This window comes from Dendropsophus ebraccatus, chromosome 11 (genome assembly GCF_027789765.1).
Source record: "Dendropsophus ebraccatus isolate aDenEbr1 chromosome 11, aDenEbr1.pat, whole genome shotgun sequence".
NCBI lineage: Eukaryota > Metazoa > Chordata > Amphibia > Anura > Hylidae > Dendropsophus > Dendropsophus ebraccatus.
In genome coordinates, this window is record NC_091464.1 from 18363730 (window position 1) to 18385096 (window position 21367).

The window sequence follows — 21367 nt, forward strand, 5'->3', positions numbered from 1 at the left end:
GTATTGGTCAGGTCTGGTATGGCGGTGTTATCCAGTCACAGTATGGCGATATTGTTCAGGTCTGGTATGACAGTGTTATCCAGTCCCAGTATGGTGGTATTGGTCAGGTCTGGTATGGCGGTGTTATCCAGTGACAGTATGGTGGTATTGGTCAGGTCTGGTGTGGCGGTTTTATCCAGTCCCAGTATGGTGGTATTGGTCAGGTCTGGTATGGCAGTGTTATCCAGTGACAGTATGGTGGTATTGGTCAGGTCTGGTGTGGCGGTTTTATCCAGTCCCAGTATGGTGGTATTGGTCAGGTCTGGTATGGCGGTGTTATCCAGTCACAGTATGGCAGTATTGGTCAGGTCTGGTGTGGCGGTTTTATCCAGTCCCAGTATGGTGGTATTGGTCAGGTCTGGTATGGCGGTGTTATCCAGTCACAGTATGGCGATATTGTTCAGGTCTGGTATGACAGTGTTATCTAGTCATAGTATGGCGGTATTGGTCACGTCTGGTATGGCGGTGGTAAATGTGACACCTGGAGGTATTTCCTACCAATCTAAAAATTCACACTCCCGTTTCTTCCTCAGTAGTCATGTGCTGTCATCAGGATTAGTGGCCATACACCTATTGGTTACCGCATGAGGGTATATATTCTTTCCAGTCTGACACAGTGCTCTCTGCTGCCACCTCTGTCCATGTCAGGAACTGTTCAGAGCAGTAGCAAATCCAAGTAGAAAACCTCTACCTCTCCTGCTCTGGGCAGTTCCTGATATGGACAGAGGTGGCAGCAGAGAGCACTGTGTCAGACTGAAAAAACAGCAGCACTTCCTGCAGGACATACAGCAGCTCATAAGTACTGGAACACTGAAGATTTTTAATTACAAGTAAAATACAAATCTATATAACTTTCTGAAACCCGTTAATTTGAAAGAAAAAATGTAAAATGTAATTTGAAAGAAAGAGTGTAAAATAATAAACATTGTACATACCTGACCAGGTTCCCTGGTGTTCTCCAAGCTTCTGCCCACCCCGCTTCTGGATCTTTAGAGCCTGTCTCTGAAGTGACAGGCCGCCCAACCAATCATTAGTTGTGGTTCTGTCTTGTGATTGGCTCAGCGGCCTGTCACTTCAGAGAGAGGCTTTGAAGTTCCAGCAGCGGTGTGGGCAGAAGCTTAGAGAAGACCGGGAAGCCTGGTCAGGTATGTACAATGTTTTGGGGGTTTTTTCACATTCATAACTATTACACATAGTGATGCGTGGACAGCAGCCGATGATTTCATGTGGAAAGACAATGATCAGCTGATCACTGACTTTATTACAGAGAGCAATAATCTGCAGAATTGGCCTGATTATGCAGATTATCGCTCGGTGCAATATGGCGGGCCTCTATTTACCCATACATGTTGATCTATCAGACGGCCGGCTTCATAGTCAGACAACCCCTTTATGGAGTTCAAATACAAAGATATCACATTTTGCCAAAAAAAAAAAAAAAGAGAATGTGACCTTTGCTTTCCCTACGTCTCTCATCAGGAGTCAGTATTCACTTCTCCGTCCATGTACATTCATGATTTCCATTGGTAACAATTTCCGAAGAGCCTGACTAGTGAATAGTAAGTAACATAATACCTACAATAACAAACACAAAGCATCAAGGGTCGCACTGGGGTTAGGAGAGGTTGGCTCCTATCCAAATTCACCTCAGCTGTCCTTATGGGTGAGCTGCATTGGGGGGGTTGGCCCCAAAATACTTTCACTTCCTTGGCTCATAGGGGCCAGCTGTCTTTTATGTGGCCAACGGAGCTCGGTGATCGGCATTCATGCTTCATTCCTAGGATTCTTCTGCATGGAAATAGAGGCAGCCTCAGTTATACTGTAAGGACAAGCATTCAAGTATCTTACAGCCGGCCTTGTAAAGGAGGGTTATGCTTTGCATTCACGAAATGTATGATGTTCCATAGAGCAAGTACAGTATATGGTATATGGTACAGTATATAATGGATCGGTTCTGCCTATCTTCTAGAAAGGAATGAGCACTGGACATGCATTCAAGCACATGACCAAATAAAAGGCCTTGGCTGTGCAGGCTATCCTCTCACATAAGCCATATATACCAACATGATAATATTCTATATTTACTACAAATAGAATATTCCACATCTAAGTCACAGTTGATTTAGGCATGTCCTAATGTGCACAGTGATATATGTCAGCCGGTCTGATACCACCATCATGGGTAGAAATAAATATTATTTTCTACACAGTCACCTCTCCTGAGGGCCGGCCCAGAGCCACATCCCACTCCTGGACCCAGCCAGCTGTCTCTTGAGCTCCCCTCTGACTACCTCATGGCCCGGCTGATGGATGCCCGCTCAGCCAGTCGGTGACTGGGGCGGGACATTGCTGCAGTCACTGGTTGGCTGAGCGGGCTAAAATCCACCCATCTGTTCCGTGAAGCCCAGGTCGTGACGTACATGGAACCTGTGGGAAGATGGTAGCTGTGGGGTCCGGGGGCTACGTGGTCTGGTGCAATGCGGGCTTGGTAAGCATATTGGCTTTTTATTCACCCACCCCCTGCCCATAATGAATTTTTACCCCCCCCCCTCCAGATTTCTCCTTTAACCCCTTAAGGACCGGGTCTGAAATGGCCTTAAGGATCGGGCCATTTGTCATTTTTTCGTTTTCGTTTTTTCTTCCAAGGCCATGTGAGGGCTTGTTTTTTCCAGGAACAGGTGTACTTTGTAATTGAATCTTTCAATCAGCCATAAAATGAATGACCGAACCTCCAAAATATCATTTATGGGGTGACCTTGGGTCAAAAAATGCGATTCTGCAAATTTGGGGGGCTTCCATGTTTACGTAATGCACTTTGCGGTAAAACTGTCATTTTTCCTTTATTCTATAGGTCGGTCTGAACACAGCGATATGCATGGTTACTAGGTTTTCTTACGTTTTACTATTTTTATTATCAGTAAAAAAAATTTTTTTTTTGCAAATAGGTGTATTTAAAATGGCCCTATTGTAACTCCTATAGCGCATATTTTTTCACCTACAGGGTCGTATGGGGTGTCATTTTTTTGTGTCATGATCTCTAGTTTTTATTAGTAAAATTTTTTTCTAGATCAAATGTATTGATTGTGTTTTATTAATTTTTTTATACATAAAATGTCATTAAAAAAAAAATCTGCGTTTTTACCGATTGGACCATTCCGCACGCTACGGTATATTATATGTTAATTAACTTTATTATTTTTTATGTGTTTTATGAATAAAAAGGAGAAGGGGGGGGGTGATTTTCACTTTTATTGGGGGAAGGGCTTTGGGGCATTTTGTAAAACATTTATTTATTTATTTATTTTAAACCTTTAGGGAACTATCACTTACATACAATAGATCAGTAACACTGATCCCTGCTATGCCATAGCATAGCAGGGATCAGTGTTATCTGCGATCTTCTGATACAGCCTGCCTGTGGCCTGTGGCAGGCTGAATCAGAAGACCATACAAAGGACTGCACAGAGGTAAGCTGTATACCTCTGGCAGTCAGGAAATGTGATCGGGACCCCCGCAGACACACTGCGAGTGTCCCTAACACTAAGTACCGCAGATCCTACGATCACTTATACTTAAACGGCGCGGTCGCAGCATTTAGGGGTTCATGGCGGCGGCTGCGTGATTGAGGGTGTGGGCCTGGCTGCAGATAGGAGCCTGTCCTCACCCACTATGGGGTGGGCCTAGCTTGTGAGCCCGCTCCCTAGACGGGGACCGCGCCAGGGCATACATTTATGCCCTCCTGCGTTAAAGCACAGGCAGTGGGGGCGTAAATGTACTCCTGCGGTCTTTAAGGGGTTAAATGAGGGCAGCATAAACTAGCAACATAAATGCTGAACTGATGGGTGTATTACTTATATCATTTTGTTCAGCCCTTCTCCTGATAGGCTTTGTGCCGCACCACTCCCCCCTCCCCCCGCCCTCTTACTGCTGATTGACAGCTGTCCTGCCATACACAGTATATATACACAGTAGGGCTAGACAACTGACAATCAGTGGCCAATGGGCTGAGTGTGCTGATGCTCATGGATATCCAGGACTACTGAGCTCATGTACATAATGGAGAGGACTACTTATTGTCCATGTTATTCAGGAGGAGATCTCTGGATCAGCTGAACAGAACAATGGAAGTGATACATCATTCTGTTCAGCTTCTGTTCAGTCACTAGTTTATGCTACCCTTAGATTGGCCAGCAAAATCTTCTTATAAAAACATCTAAAGTTGGTTTGTGACTTGGACCGATTGAGACTTATTGGTTGTTCCCCAGACTGGGGACTATGCTTTCTATGGTGCACTTAGTTGTTGTGGGGCCTAATTGGGGGCTGCCATGTAAGCCATCGCCAATGTAAGCATGGACAGTGGGTTGGGTTCAGTGCAGGGCTCATAGTTCCCCTACGACTGTGAGTTTCCACTAGTTACTATGGTGTCTGTATATTACAACATTGTGAACCACTTCTGCTTCAGAAAGTAAACCAAGCAAAAATACTAAATATATGTTTTGATCTTCCTCAATCCAACAAACCTATTACTTTCATTCAACTACTTCTTTTTATTAAATATTTGATAATAAGTGGAAAGTCCCACAGTTACCCAAATGGGTCTTTCCATTGTCACCAAGCAATGTGTGGTGTAGTACACCTCCGGTGTGGAGGCGACACGGCTGGTCACTTACTAGGTGGTGAAGTGTGACGCAGTCCTATGGTGGCTGGCCAACATATAGCTGGGCCCAGTGATGTTATGTTGTGACGCCAGTGACGGTTGGACACACAGGTATACCTTGTTCCCATGTGAACAGTGTCCTGCTGGGTTGTTGCGGGGTCCCTTGGGTACTTATCACGGTCGTCCAAAGTGGAGTAGTGACCCACCCAGACTATTAGCACTGCCACCCACAGAAAGGGGAGATGACCCAAGGAGTGTGTGTGTGTGTGTGTACTGTGTTGGTGCTTGACGAAGAATCACAGAGTCTCTTTATCATCAATAAAATCTGGTTTACTCTGAAGATACTTGTATGCAGCAGGTCGTACAGCTTTGCATTGATAGAACACTTTACACTTGATAAGACACTTGATAGCTTAGGCTCCAGATCTGTAGTGAGAGTATAGAGAGTGGTACAGTCGTGCCGACTGGGTTGCATGCTGAGAGGTACAAAGAAGAATCAGAAGAGTAGAGAGGAGGACGTTGTGATAGTCCCAACCCAAGTAGTACTGTGCTCTGCGGGGATGTTAGATATAGAAATAGAAGAATGCTTGAGAAGAGAGAGAATACTTGTGCCTGTGTTTTGACTCTTGGGTCCTTGCACCACCTGTGTCTGGGGGCCCGTCCTAGTGGGTGACATAAGCCCCAGACCTTGTTACTTTGGATAAGAAGAATGCTGAGGGTTCCCTGCTTACACCAGCACTGCGAGATAGAGTACATAGGCTTCTAGCAACTTTGCTCTATCCAGATCAGTTCCTTGATTTGCTTATGGATACTGTCCTGCACTGTTTCTCTCCTTGTTCACGGAGTGGGTTGAGATGATCTCTGACTTATCCTCTCTAGTGAAGGTCTAACACTGCATAGTGTCGAGTGGAGTTGGAGTGTGAATGGGTGAGGAGTGCATATGTGAGAAGTAAAGAGAGAAATGATAGGATAGACGAAGAGTGCACTCTCTTCGCTCTACAAATTCACATGACAAATATCAATATTACAGCTGTGCAACAGCTGAATACACTTGTGGCGAAACTTTAGCAGTACTACATCACCACTAACACTTACAAAGTACAGGCTTTTATGAAGGGTGTAACTAATAGCAACACCCGTGGTGGGAAACCACAAGTGCAATTGTATTATTGTATTATTCCACAAAATATTCCAAGTGTACATAAATATGTATAAGAACATACATGATACATGTGAGTGGCTGTGATACTTGGGGCAAATATTGGGCATATTTATTATTGCAGATGTGCAAGAATTCTCTCGCAACGTGTGCCAAAAAACTGGCATACTGCTTTGCACCATATTAAGGCTATGTTCACACAACAACTTTTTTGGTTGAAATTTGGGTGTCTATGTGAATTAAGCATTTTTCACTTTGAAATGAAGGACGCCCAAAATATGGACAAAAAAGACGCTGTGTGAACCTAGCCCAATAATGCATTTTAGACAACTGAGTGTACCCTGGATACTTTTGAGGATGGGGTTGTTGCTTCAGCGAAAGAGGACAAGGCTTTGTGCAAAGGATGCACCCCATGGATGCTGTCAACCTGCTGTGCTATTCCACTGGTTTGGCTTTGGGCCGCACCAGGAAGCGGAGTCTCAGTGCCCTCTGGGTCTTCACCCTCGCTCCAGGATGCAGAAGCTGCAATTCTGCAGCCATAGGACAACAGGTCGCTCCACAAGCATGGTCCCAGTTTGAGCAGTAGTTGGTTCCCAAGAACCAGTCAGAAGCAGGCCGAGTATATGTGGTCAGCAAGCCGGGTCATCAGCAAGAGAGTTAGAGCAGTACCAGGGGTGAGAGTGTAATCAGACAGGTGAATGGGCAAGGCAGGTAGCTTCAGAGCTTCAGGGTATAGACGGGGGGGGGGGACAGGAAGTGTAATGCAGAGAACAAAGGGTTCCCTGCATTACAAAGTAGACACTTGGTACAGGTCAGGCTACATGGAGAATCAGCAGATCATATAAATGCACCTTTGCTTAGAATGCACAAATGCAACAATGCTCAGACAGAGTAGATCAGGTTCAGATAGTTTAAGTGGGTGCAGGTGACTCTGAATTGGCAAAAGTCACCAGATGCAGAAAAAAGCTGCCTCTATAAATCCGGAGCATGCGACCACATGCACACGCTAGTGACCAGAGGTGTGATTGCAGCAGGTCCAGAAGGAGGAAGAAGATACCTGAAAACACAAGAGGCCGCATGGAGCACAGCGGATGAGTGGGCAGAAGCCTGAGCTGGGCAGTGTTGCAGAGGGTAACTAACAGACCACCTCCGGGTGGTGCCCAGCACTTTAGTATTAGCAATCCAAAATACGGTCTAAAATGAGACAATAGTCCCTAAGGCTGGGTTTCACACTATGTATATTTCAGGCAGTATTTGGTTCTCATGTCAGGTCCTCATAGCAACCAAAACCAGGAGTGGATGGAAAACACAGAAAGGCTCTGTTCACATAATGTTGAAACTGAGTGGATGGCCGCCATATAACAGTAAATATCTCCCATTATTTCAATACAACGGCCGTTGTTTTCAAATAACAGCAAATATTTGCCATTAAATGATGGCCATCCACTCAATTACAACATTATGTGAACAGAGCCTTTCTGTGCTTTCAATGCACTCCTGGTTTTGGTTGCTATGAGGACCTGACATGAGAACCAAATACAGCCTCAAATATACATAGTGTGAACCCAGCCCAAAGGTGCACTAAACCTGAGTACTGTGATAAATTTAGTGCATTCGTAGGGTACTATTACACGGAAATATAGTCGGCCGAATCGGCTGTTTATCGCTCCATGTAATAAATACAACGATCAGCCGATGACAACGATCATTGGCTGATCGTTGATATAGGTTTAGACGTATTTTCGTCGGGCGCCGACCGCGCACTGCTACGTGTAATAGCGGTGCGCGGCCGGTGACTGACGATATACATTACCTATCCACGTTCCAGGGCTGCTGCTGCCGTCTTCTTCTCCCCAGGTCCCGCGCGCTCTAGCTTCAGAGTGGCCTGTCAGCTGACAGGCCACCCAGCCTGAAGTTAGAGCGCGCAGGACCCGTGAAGAAGAAGATCGCAGCCCTGGAGCGTGGATAGGTAATGTATGTAGTTTAAACAAGGGCTGCAAGGACATCGGTAACGATGTCCCTGCAGGTCTTGTTTAACGATTATCGGGTCGTGTAATAGGTCCAGTAAACGAGCGACAATCTAGCAGATCGGCGCTCGTTTACAGGTATTATCGGGCTCCCATCGGCCCGTGTAATACCACCCTTAGACTGCCTAGACTATGTTCACACTTTCTAAACAGTTTTTTCTCACTTCCTAAAAGTGGTTGTTCAGGTAAAATGAACTTGTCCCATATCCACATAGGATGGTGTGTATACAAAGCACAATGGACAAGATGGATAGAAACCAGGTGGCCATGACTATTTTTTCCTTGGTACAGAGGGGACAGTAATTTTGCTGTGCTTTGCTCTTTAGCGGCCTCACTTCCCCTGCACACCATAGTTACATGGAAGAGGAAGCAGCCTGGGAGCAAGCATGGCTGTTACTGAGGGACTTCCTGCGGGGGTTACGAGGGAAACTTTCAGTAATATGCGGAAGCATCTCAACATTTTCACTATATAATACCGTCCCTTTCACTGGAAGACTAGGATACTGTATCACATCCTCACGGAGCATGACTGGATGACTCAGTGCCAGTGCTTGTCAATTGCAACAAGGGATCACAAGCCAATCCCCAACACACTAGCATTGTAGTCGCATTAACAGCACAGCTCCGAGCACAGCTGGGGCCACATCCCTTTTCAGCCAGAGATGAAACACAGGAAGGATAGGTGGGGTGGCCGGCTTTGGAAGAATGCCACAGGGCCAGACTTTTTCCTGGAAAAGGCCGAGCAGGATTGTATGAAGACAAGGAAAGCATGTTGCTTAACCTTTTATCTGCCGGGCCATATAAACCTGTAGCTATCTAATAATTCTTTCAGAGCGGAAACTAACAATGTGCATTTGTAAATGCAATGTACTCAATGTACTGTATTCTACATTAAAGGGGCATTTCACAAAAAAAAATCTTTCAATTTAACTGGTGCCAAAAAGTGCAAGAGATTTGTAATTTACTTCTATTAAAAAAATCTCAAGTCTTCCAGTACTTATCAGCTGCTGTATGTTCTGCAGGAAGTGTTGTATTCTTTCCAGTCTGACACAGTGCTCTCTGCTGCCACCTCTGTCCATGTCAGAAACTGTCCAGAACATTAGCAAATCCACATAGAAAACCTCTCCTGCTCTCCAGACTGGAAAGTATTCCACTTTCTGTAGGACATACAGCAGCTGATAAGTAATGGAATACTTAAGATTTGTATTTTTATTTATTATTATTATTATTATTATTATCATTTTAGATTTTTTTATAGAAGTAAATTACTAATTTCTGGCACCAGTTGATCTGAAAGAATTTTTTTCTTGGTGAACAGCCCCTTTAACTGAAGAAACCCAATAAGAATAATTCTTTGTGTTGCTATCTAATACTGTCTAATTTTACATGTCAGAGTTCTAAAAGTCAGTGGCAGTGGCATTGCATATTTAGGCTATGTTCACATAAAATTTCCCATCAATCTTTTGGTCAGTCTTTTTTTAAACAAAACCAGGAGTTGGTTAAAAACACAGAAACTGTGTAAATCTTATTATAATTATAATTTTGCCCTCCCGGTTCCACTCTGGATTTTGGTTGGAAAAAGAGTGACAGAAATACTGTGTGTGAACATGGCCTAACAGGAACATGTAATCTGTGATGTATGTGGACAGCAACATCACTGTAAGGAATGCAGCCGCCCTCCCTCTTTTCCTCGGCAGGATTGGTTTGTATATTGTGTAGAAAAGCCACATAGTTTTCTATTGTAATTGTAGTCCATATGTGTGCTTGAATGTTTACATTGTTGCCTAGCTACTCGTGGAGTTCCTAGTTGTCAAACTTAAATGTAATGTACATCAGCGGAATACAACTTTGGCAAGCTTTTTGGGGTTATATGCCTTGTCTGTTTGTACCGTCATTACACTCACTGGGCTAGAGCACCTGGCCCATGGAGTAAAAGAGGTTAAAGGACTAGTGATCACAGGGTTTAAGGGCCCTATTACACGGGAAGATTATTGTGCGAAAAATCATTATATATTTTGAATTTAAACGATAATCGTTCCGAGTAATTGCAGGCAACGATAGAAAAATCGTTCGTATGCCGTTGATCGTTGATTTAGATCTGAACCTAAAATTATCGTTAATCGTTTGCTGTAATTCCACATCCGTTTGCTCAAGTTCCGCATTTATTCACTAATCGTTCAGTGTAATTGCGCATTGTTCATTGTTTTGCTGGGATCAGGAGTAAACGATCATAGTAACGATCCCAATAACTAACGACTATCGTCCTGTGTAATATGGTGAATGATTTCAGGCTTATGCTGCGTATGATTAACGATTTCGAAGTAACAAATTTTTTTTATAACGATTGGCGTTTAGACGGAACGATATATCGTACGGAAAAATCGTTTTGCGATCACTTAAGCCTATCTCGCACATAGGTTAAATCGGTGAACGACTGTTTACACAGAACGATCTGCGAATTTTTTGCGAACGACCATTTAAAAACATGTTGTAAGATCAAAATGAACGATTTCTCGCTCGTCGTTTGATCGTTCGCTGTGTTTACACGTACGATTATCGTTCAAATTTGATAGTTATCGTTCAAATTCGAACGATAATCATTCCGTGTAAATGCAACATAACAGTATACAATCTCGTTTGCGATAGTTTATCGTTAATCGATAAAAATCGCTCCATGTAATAGTACCCTAAGGGTAGGTTCACACTATGGAACCCAAGCGGAGAATTTCCAAAGGATTCCGTAGCTCTTACCCATTCACGGCCGTAGTTTTGAGCAGTGGAATATAGCCTTATTTGCAATGGGATCCCGGACTGAGCGTACACACATCGTATATGCTCCGGCCGGGATCCTATGCGGTGCCAGAAAAAACTAACATGTCAGTGTTCTGCGGCAGTTTTCTGTGACCTGTCAGTTCACACAGTGAAGCAAGCGGCTCCGGCCATTCGCTTCACTGTGCGCTATGGGAAGCTCTGATGCGGGCGTGCGCTGATGTGCCTGCATCAGAGCTCCGAGGCCGGAAAGATCACCCGGCCAGTAGTGTGAACATAGCCTAAAAATGTAGAAAAAGTCAAAATAGAAATGTTTAAAAAAAAAAAATATATATGCCAAAGCCCCTCCCCTTATAAAAGTTTAAATCACCCCCCAGTATACAAATAAAACATGTAAAAATAATTAAATAAATAAATGTATATCGTAGCGTGCGTATCTATATATTAAAATATAACGATATTGTTAATATTGTGAACAGGATCATCAAACAGAAGAGGGGAAAATAAAACACCAGTATAGCTAAATTTATGCTACAATATATATAAAAATAATACAAAAAAATGATCAAAACCTCAAATCTACACAAATATGATACAAAGAAAAGTAGAGATCGTTGCACAAAAACGACACCCCATACAGCCCTGTAGGTGAAACAATAAAAACGTTATAAGAGTCACAATAGGGGAATTTTAATCTAAATTATTTGCAAAAAAACCCAAAAAACATACATACTGTCGTATTCGATATGACCTATAGAATAAAGATATCATGTTAGTTGTACTGTAAACTGCATAATATTTTGGGGTTCTCTCATACGTTACATATTTTATGGTAAATACAAGCAGCGTTGCCATTACAGCTACATGGCCCTCAGAAGGCCTCCAGCTGCCATAGTAACCAATCGGTACCCTGCAATTGTGTCGAGTGAGTGCCGATCAGACCCCTAAGAGGTGAGACAGCTGTCACTTCATTCTCTGCACGCTGCAATCACTATTGATTGCAACACTTATATGGTTAAAGCGATTATCCAGATTAAGAAAAACATGTCTGCTTTCTTCCAGAAACAGCCCCACTCTTCAGTTGGTCCTCAGTTTGGATGTGGGTTTTCCTGCTCAGTTTTACTGAGGTGAATGGAACTGAATTGTAATACCACACACAACCTTAGGACAGGGGGGTGGCGCTGCTTCTGCTGAACCTTTTGTAAGGGTGGGTTCATACGGATAATGTGTGCATGGCCGCGCGCCTTTCCGCCGGCTCCATAGACACCATTCTATGGGCCAGCATATTCCGCTATCCACCGAAAGAAGTGACATGTCGCTTCTTTCGGCGGATAGCGGAATACGCCGGCCCATAGAATAATGTCTATGGAGCCGGCGGAAAGGCGCGTGGCCATGCACACGGACATAATGCGGAACTCCGCTGAGTTTATCCACGAGAATTCCGTAGTGTGAACCCACCCTAATCCTGGATAAACCGCCAGGGTCAGACTAAAATCTGCTCCTGGTACTTACAGGTATCTGTCAGTGACAGAAATATAGAGCATATATTTCTTTAAAAATTACACCGCTCCATTCTTATCATTTTTAATTTAATAATTTTCATAAAGTGCATTTTTTAATTTTCAATATATTTTTTTTAATCTCTTTTCTAACTTTCTTTTAGTTACATTTTATTAATACCTTGAGTCCCAGAATAAAATAAGTATGGATAATCTTCCTTAAAAATAAACTTGACCCAGCTCTCCATTGATATATGCAATTGTTTCTTGATCACTGAGAACAGAGGACTGAGTTTTTCGAGGATGATGAGATGCAGAAGAGAAGATGAGCTTGTCACAAAGCTCTTTCTGTTGTACGCCCCGCACGGCTTTATTTTGTACCACTGACCTCACTACTTCCATGACATCTTAGTCACAGCTGCCTCTAACCCTTTTATTTCCCCAACGAACAAGACCCTTCAATCTACCCGTACTGGAGAATGTGGCCAGTCTGACCCTGAGCTCTCACTCAGAATAACTGGAAGACCTCTGGCCTCATGAGTCTCCTCAGCTCAGCAATGGGATGTAAAGCCAGGAAAATATTTCTATGGCGGCTATGTTACACAGAAGGAATGTCCTTCACATGCAAAGTCCCTAATATCAACCCTGCTTGCAAAGATCTGATGACCTCTACGTCATACTGATGAAGCTCCTTAATGGTGCGTTCACACCTACAGGATCTGCAGCTGATTTTCTGCAGCAGATTTCATTTAAATAACTGAACACAGCATCAAATCTGCTGCAGATCCTGTAGGTGTGAACGCACCCTAAAGGGTTATTATAAGAGTAATGGAGAATACAGCATAATCTACACGGCACAGGATAAATTTTTATAAAAAAAAAAAAATTATTGAATTGTCCAAAATCAGTAAAAATGTATTAAATTTGATACAAAATACAAACGAGTAATCGAACAGTGGTCGCACGGTTTTGGTAGGGTATACATTAAAGGTGAACTCCATCAAGATCAAAAACTACAGTGCAGACAGGGGAGTGCACTAATGTAATAAAGAATGTATACTTACCGGTTCCTCACACACCTCCTCCAGCTCTCCCTCCTGCAACCCCATGAACCGGCTGATGGATGGTCCTCTCAGCCAGTGAGTGACTGGGACAGAACACAGTTGTAGTCAATGACTGACTAAGCGGCAATCCATCAACCGGGACAGGTACTTTATGACTTGTGATATAGCAGAAAGCCAGGAGAAAATGAGTTCCGGCATGGGGTATGGTAAGTATACATTCTTAATTATGTATGTGTTGCATTACTGTGGGGTTGACTGGTAGGTGCTCCAGCCAGTCAGCTCCAGTTTTTACATGTGTTCTAAATAAAGGGTCAGGGAGCCAGTCCAATGATCTCCTGGACCAGCCCCTGGTCTACTATAAAGTGTTTCAGTGAACGGTGTAATTTTCTGGCTATTACTCCTGTGCATCTTGTGGCTTTTCCTTACCCCAGAGTTCTTGTCTGTGACTGTCCTCTTTTTCTGGCTTCCCTGACCTTTGGCTATTGTGCCCTGACTATTCTGTAAACTTTGATTCAGTACCTCTAAAACCCATTTGTTGTGACCTCTGCTTCCTGACAATCTCTTTCTGTTTGTTTGTCTTGTCAGTGTTTCATGTTGCACATATCTGAAGTTAGGGACTGTTGCCCAGTTGCCTGCAGTCACCTAGGGCTGTCCAAGGTAAGTAGGTAGGGACAGTGGGTAGGGATCAGTTCAGGGTTCACTGCCAGTGTTCTCCCTGTCTCTTCCCTGACTGACTGGCGCTAACAGGTTCCTGAGAAATATGGTTATTGTACAATTTCATGGGTTAAAAACATGCCAGATGTTTGGAATTCCGTTTTATCAGTTTTGGATATAGCCATTCAAGCAGTGATTTGGAAGGGGGGTTATCGTTCTTGGAAATAATTAATTTTCTGGATAAACAAATAACTTTTTTTAAACAGTAGCATGACAAGCGTGGTGGTTGCAGAATACACTTGGTGGCAGAGTACTTTTCATAGTCGCTCAAACTTTAGAGGAAAATAAATCCTACCTGTTCTGCTCTCAGGCACTGCACTTTCTACCTTTCAAAATCTAAATCAGCAGTAGATGTGATATAAAGCATGTTTGCAATTTATATATATTTTTTTAGTTTTCATACTTTATAACAAAGCTAAACTTACTTGTATCCAGGTCCAATCTCCTGAAGGCAACTATATAACAGCTATACTTACTTGTATCCAGGTCCTGTCTCCTGAAGGCAGCTATATAACAGCTATATTTACTGTATCCAGGTCCAGTCTCCTGAAGGCAGCTATATAACAGCTATACTTACTGTATCCAGGGGCAGTCTCCTAAAGGCAGCTATATAACAGCTATACTTACTGTATCCAGGTACAGTCTACTGAAGGCAGCTATATAACAGCTATACTTACTTGTATCCAGGTACAGTCTCATGAAGACAGCTATATAACAGCTATACTTACTGTATCCAGGTACAGTCTACTGAAGGCAGCTATATAACAGCTATACTTACTTGTATTCAGGTCCAGTCTCCTGAAGGCTGCTATATAACAGCTATACTTACTGTATCCAGGTACAGTCTACTGAAGGCAGCTGTATAACAGCTATACTTACTGTATTCAGGTCCAGTCTCCTGAAGGCAGCTCTTTAGTCTTGTGCTGGTTAAAAAAACAAACAGAGACTGAACACATGAAGTCAAGGTCGTCTGCACTATCAGAGAGAAGGCAGTCATGTGACGGACACATGTGGTGGACACATTGAGCTGTGACTCTCTGTACTGGTCTCTGTACTTAGTCTCTTTTTTTCAACTAGCACAAGACAAAAAAGTTGCCTTCAAGAGAATGGACCTGGATACAAGTAAGTATAGCTGTTATATAGCTGCTTTCAGGAGACTGGACCAGGATACAGTAAGTACAGCTGTTTAATAGTTGCCTTCAGGAGACTGGACCTGGATACAAGTAAGTATAGCTGTTATATAGCTGCCTTCAGGAGACTGAACCTGGATACAGTAAGTATATCTGTCATATAGCTGCCTTCAGGAGACTGGACCTGGATACAGTAAGTATAGCTGTTACATAGCTGCCTTCAGGAGACTGGACCTGGATACAAGTAAGTATAGCTGTTATATAGCTGCCTTCAGGAGACTGGACCTGGATACAGTAAGTATAGCTGTTACATAGCTACGTTCAGGAGACTGAACCTGGATACAGTAAGTATAGCTGTTATATAGCTGCCTTCAGGAGACTGGACCTGGATACAGTAAGTATAGCTGTTATATAGCTACCGTCAGGAGACTGGACCTGGATACAAGTAAGTATAACTGTTATATAGCAGCCTTCAGGAGACTGGACCTGGATACAGTAATTATAGCTGTTATATAGCTCTCTTCAGGAGACTGGACCTGAATGAAGTATAGCCTTGTTATATAGCTGCCTTCAGGAGACTGGACCTGGATACAGTAAGTATAGCTGTTATATAGCTGCCTTCAGGAGACTGGACCTGGATACAGTAAGTAAAGCTGTTATATATCAGCCTTCAGGAGACTGGACCTGGATACAGTAAGTATAGCTGTTACATAGCTACCTTCAGGAAACTGGACCTGGATACAAGTAAGTATAACTGTTATATAGCTGCCTTCAGGAGACTGGACCTGGATACAGTAAGTATAGCTGTTATATAGCTCTCTTCAGGAGACTGGACCTGGATGAAGTATAGCCTTGTTATATAGCATGATACCTAAAAAATAATAATGAATGTAAATTGCAAACTGATTTTGAACGTTATAGCGACAGTGGCCATTTAATAGTGTATACCACTACACATCATTGTGAATGGTTTTAGGTTGTGTTGACACTAATATTAAGCAGGTTACATCATAGTCCTCCCTGTTGAAAGCAGATGTTATTCTTTTCTCCTAACAGAATTTCTCCTGATGTTGGGTAAAATATTCCTGACATTCGCTTCCTTTCTTTTTTCCACTCCAAATGAACTTTAACATTTCCTTTCCGCTGTACTGTCAAACTGTCAGTGCTGGGAAAGCAACAATACCACGATAGAGGATCATTGTGTAATATACGAGCTCTCTATTCTCTACATTCTATGACAAACTATTATTTTTCTGTATGACTGTCTGATACTGAGGTTGGACACTTAATACTGGGACCTAAAACTGACACCGCTCACCTGTCAGATTTATGCCACCCAAGCTTAGTCTAGCCTAGTAAGGTGGGGTGCATCGATGGGGAGCCACCTCCTTGACTTTATAACAACAGGTCTCAATACACCCTTCCATCACTATTCGGCTAGGTTCACACTTCGTAAAAATGACGGCTGCACAAATAACATCTGTTATTTTCTAAATAATGGACGTTTTTCTCACAATGACGATCATTGTTATGAAAGATGGACGTTATTTTTACATAGTGTGAACCTAGCCTTAGAAGCACTTATTGCTTAGTTAACCAACAACCAATCATCACTTTAATCAGTCTGCTAGATGAAACCCTCATTCATTACTGTGGCCTGAAGCCTATTTTGCTCCTGAATTGGTGCTGCGCTTTCTCTACATACTACATCCCATTATCCAGGACGCCTTTCTTATACAGACTACCCACCATGTATTCCTCTTTGTCAGACTGCAGTCCCTGTTCCTCTCTCCCCTTGTACTCTCTTTTGCCCCAGATTTGCCCCCCTTTCTGGCACAGACTTCTTACCATGCAGCCCTTTCTCAAACAGACTGCTCTGGATGCCTTCCCCCTCCCCAACTGGTTTTCACGTCCTACCTCTTAGGGTTCATTTACACAGTAAGATTATCTGTCAGATTATCTGCCAAAGATTTGAAGCCAAAGCCAGGAACGGATTTGAAAAGAGGAAAAATCTCAGGCTTTCCTTTATGACCAGATTTCTGTTTAGAGTCTGTTCCTGGCTTTGGCTTCAAATCTTTGGCAGATAATCTATCAAAAAATCTTTCTGTGTAAATGGACCCTTACACAGTTTCCTTTGGGTCCCTCTACATCTAGAAGCTTGCTATGGGTCCCATTGTTCACCCCAATATTGTACATATAATGCTACACCAAAAGCCTCCAATTACTGCTCCAAAATTCTGTGTAACAAACCCTTTAGTTCTTACAGTGTTATCTTCTCTACATGACCACTGACATTAGACTTCCTCCCCATAACCCCATTCTTTCATCTACCATGTGTCCATGGGAGGATTTCCTGTTGTATACCTCCAGTGGATGCCTGAGATGAATGCCACTTCATAGTCATACAGTGGCATCAATTGCCCATAGGCTACCATGTTAAAACCAATGCATTTTGCACAGTGTGCATTCTTTAACTGCACTTATCTATATGGAATAACCCAATGTAACCTCCGGCCTCCCGCCCTGCCTCATCCCAGGCAGGTCACACTGTATTCCCCTGCCCCTACCCCAAACTGGTCACCCTGTATTCCTCTCCCCCTACTCAAAAATGGTCACCCAGTATCCCTCTGCCCCTACTCCAAACTGGTCACCCTGTATCCCTCTGCCCCCATCACAGACTTGTCACCTTGTATCCCTCTACCCAAGCCCAGACTGGTCACCGCATAGGTGTGATATTATGGTCCTGGGCTATGTAGATAAAAAGGTACACCACAGTGTACAAGGGCAGCAAAGCATGTTAAAAATAACAATATAACAATTTTTATATACATAGAATCTGCCTTGCATTGCTTCCATACAATTAAAAGGGTAGTATCTGTATTACGGCTATTATGTCTTCCCCACTCTGGGTGAGCAGCAGTGGTGAGTGTAATACCTTATTCATACTTGTGTTGTTTGGGAGCAGCCTTCCCTGCCGGTGGTGCTGGCCGGGTTCTGGTGGGGCATTTTGGGTCTGGTCCTGTGACACTGGGGTTGCAGGGCCGTTCCATGGCCTCCCTTCCCTGCATGTGCACGCTTCGCAGGGTTGGCGGTCACTGACTGACGCGGTGTGGAGTTAGCGTAGGGACCTGTGTGAACCAGGGGACCTGCACATGGTACACGGGGCTATTATGGTTTGATCAATTTATATACAGACACCCTGGTGTTGAATTTTAATATAGGCCTAGCGGCATTAGTATCAGCCATAGATGGGATGTCCAGCCGTTCCTTTCTCTCCATGTCGTGTTTTACAGTTCTCCCTTTTCTGAACAGCTCGCACTTCTTTATAAGACCCACATGACCAAAATTAGCAGGATATGCCTGTGCTCACATGTCAGTACCTTATGTCTTCCCCATTCTGTGTGAGCAGCAGTGGTGAGTGTAATACCTTATTCATACTTGTGTTGTTTGGGAGCAGCCTTCCCTGCCGGTGGTGCTGGCCGGGTTCTGGTGGGGCATTTTGGGTCTGGTCCTGTGACACTGGGGTTGCAGGGCCGTTCCATGGCCTCCCTTCCCTGCATGTGCACGCTTCGCAGGGTTGGCGGTCACTGACTGACGCGGTGTGGAGTTAGCGTAGGGACCTGTGTGAACCAGGGGACCTGCACATGGTACACGGGGCTATTATGGTTTGATCAATTTATACACAGACACCCTGGTGTTGAATTTTAATATAGGCCTAGCGGCATTAGTATCAGCCATAGATGGGATGTCCAGCCGTTCCTTTCTCTCCATGTCGTGTTTTACAGTTCTCCCTTTTCTGAACAGCTCACACTTCTTTATAAGACCCACATGACCAAAATTAGCAGGATATGCCTGTGCTCACATGTCAGTACCTTATTTCTTCCCCATTCTGTGTGAGCAGCAGTGGTGAGTGTAATACCTTATTCATACTTGTGTTGTTTGGGGGCAGCCTTCCCTGCCGGTGCTGCTGGCCGGGTTCTGGTGGGGCATTTTAGGGTTTGGTCCATCAACCATCAACAATAGATGGGATGTGCAGCCGTTCCTTTCTCTCCATGTCCTGTATTACGGCTATGTTCACACTATGTGAGACCAAGGCTGCTGTCTTACATGCTCATGCTAATGAACATCATTTTATTTTAATTGAAATGCTAGCACATTTGGATGTGCCTGCTCTCCAGTTAACCATTGACCTCCATACAATGTATGTCCATGAGAAGGACCATGCATTGTATAAACAGACTGTGAACAACGGCCGTTGTTCACAGTCTGCCGACCAGGAATAGTTTACAAGTAAATTATTTCCAAGGCCGTAGGGCAACAGCGGCCGTTGTGCAATACATTGTGTGCATAGCTGCTGATGTTCACCATAGGATTCTAAAGAGTTTGTTCTTTTTTTTACAAGAATGGCCATTGTCATACTCGGCAACAAAGGCCGTTCTTGTAAAAAAAAAAAAAAAAAAGAATACACTGTGTGAACATAGCCTACATCTGTATTTTGTGGATTATAATACAGAGCCAGTGTTAGTCTATGCAAAAGAAGAGCCCGTGGAGCCTCATTGAAGAGTCTCAAAACACAGGACTAGCCAGATATCCCTCCGGGAAGGACCCAGCCAAGGGGTGGCTCCTGTAGGGAAACTACCAAACCACCATATTAAGTGGCCCTATAGGTCAATGTAATGACAAGAGAAAACCAAGGCCAGGTATCCATCCACAGACAGTTGTTTCGGGATGTTGCCCCTCATCAGTGTGGAGCAGGATTCTGGCTAGGTGGGAGCAATGCCTAGTTAAGCCATAAGAGAAACAGATCACTGATCTCAGGGAGGCCAGCCAAACTATAGTGTTAGTCTATGGCAGGGATGGGGGCATGATGGGAGTTGTAGTTTTGCAACAGCTGGAGGGCCGAACGTTCCCCATCCTTGGTCTATGGGGCTATTTGCATGGACATATAAAATATGTTGGGGTTTTTTTTAAGTATGCGTTACTTTTAACCATAATCAATTATTGGAGAGGCATTAAAACACAGAGGAATTGTATTTTTTCTGTATTTGATTTGTATTGTTTCAGTATATCATGAGTATTAACATCAGTTTTCTAACACATACTTCAATTTCCTGTCTAGAAATACAGAAATGCGGATGCAATACTGAAGCAATACTAATGCCATTACATCTGTAATATAGCACATTTTGGATCCAGAATACAGACCAATACCAATTTGCTTGGGGACATAAACAAAGCATGTTACTTACTATCTCTATTGAATATGTAGGTCATTGAAAAGTGACATATATATAAAGCAGCGAGGTGCAGGAAATAAGCATTTCCTATACTAGCTGCATGTGAAAGGTGGCTATAGTTTTCCTAGATAGACTACACAACAATGCTATTCTATAGAACAGTGACGGCTCTGGCAGCTGGGACACATTATAACACTAGAATAGGCACTCCACAGAGCAAGCATAAATGGTTATCTAGGTTAGAGATATTAAATCTGCTAGCTCAGTTTTTAGATCTGTTGGGAATTTGTACAAATTTTCTGCAGCCCTCATATTTTATCTTTCCCTGACTTGTATAAAAATACCACGTTTCATATCGAAAAGGGGATATTCGTAGAGCAGAACGGGTCCTACCCCTTCTGTTCTCTGGCGCTCTACTTTCTCCATCTGTGCTAATAACTTCCACAGACCAGAGGGGGGGCAGGAGCACTGCAGGTATTGCATTAAGGTGAAACCACGCCCACACACAATGTCCAACAGCTGCCCAGTAGTCACCGCGACACCATATAGCAGTATCTATAGGTCATTGCCCCTGCTCCCTTCTCGTCTGTGGAAGTAATCAGCACAAATGGCAAAAGGGAGGAAGTGGAGCACTGGAGAGCAGAAGGGGTAGGACTTTTTTGGTCTCATAATAACTCTTTTAATAAGCTAAGTATTATCCACTGCCTGTAACGTCACACAATCCTTTAAGGTATAGTTATAATAAACTGACCATGAATGGAAAACTTTGGCTAAAACAACTCCGCTTGACAGGCTACCCCTTATGATTTCACCAGAGCCTTCTGCAAGGTTGGACAAACTAAGTGCCAGGGACTGTGGCGGGGTTGTGTCTGAGATGGAGCAATAGCATTGGTGAGTAGGCCGTAAACTATCATAGGAGCCCTGGAAGGGTATACCATGGTTGGATAGCCGGAACAGTACATAGTAAGACTGGTATGCCCCCCAGTGCCACACCATTGACCAGAACAGCAGGTGGTGTAGGAAATTGGTGCCATGGGGGCCTGGATGGGTATCTCACTATCCTCCCTTCTAA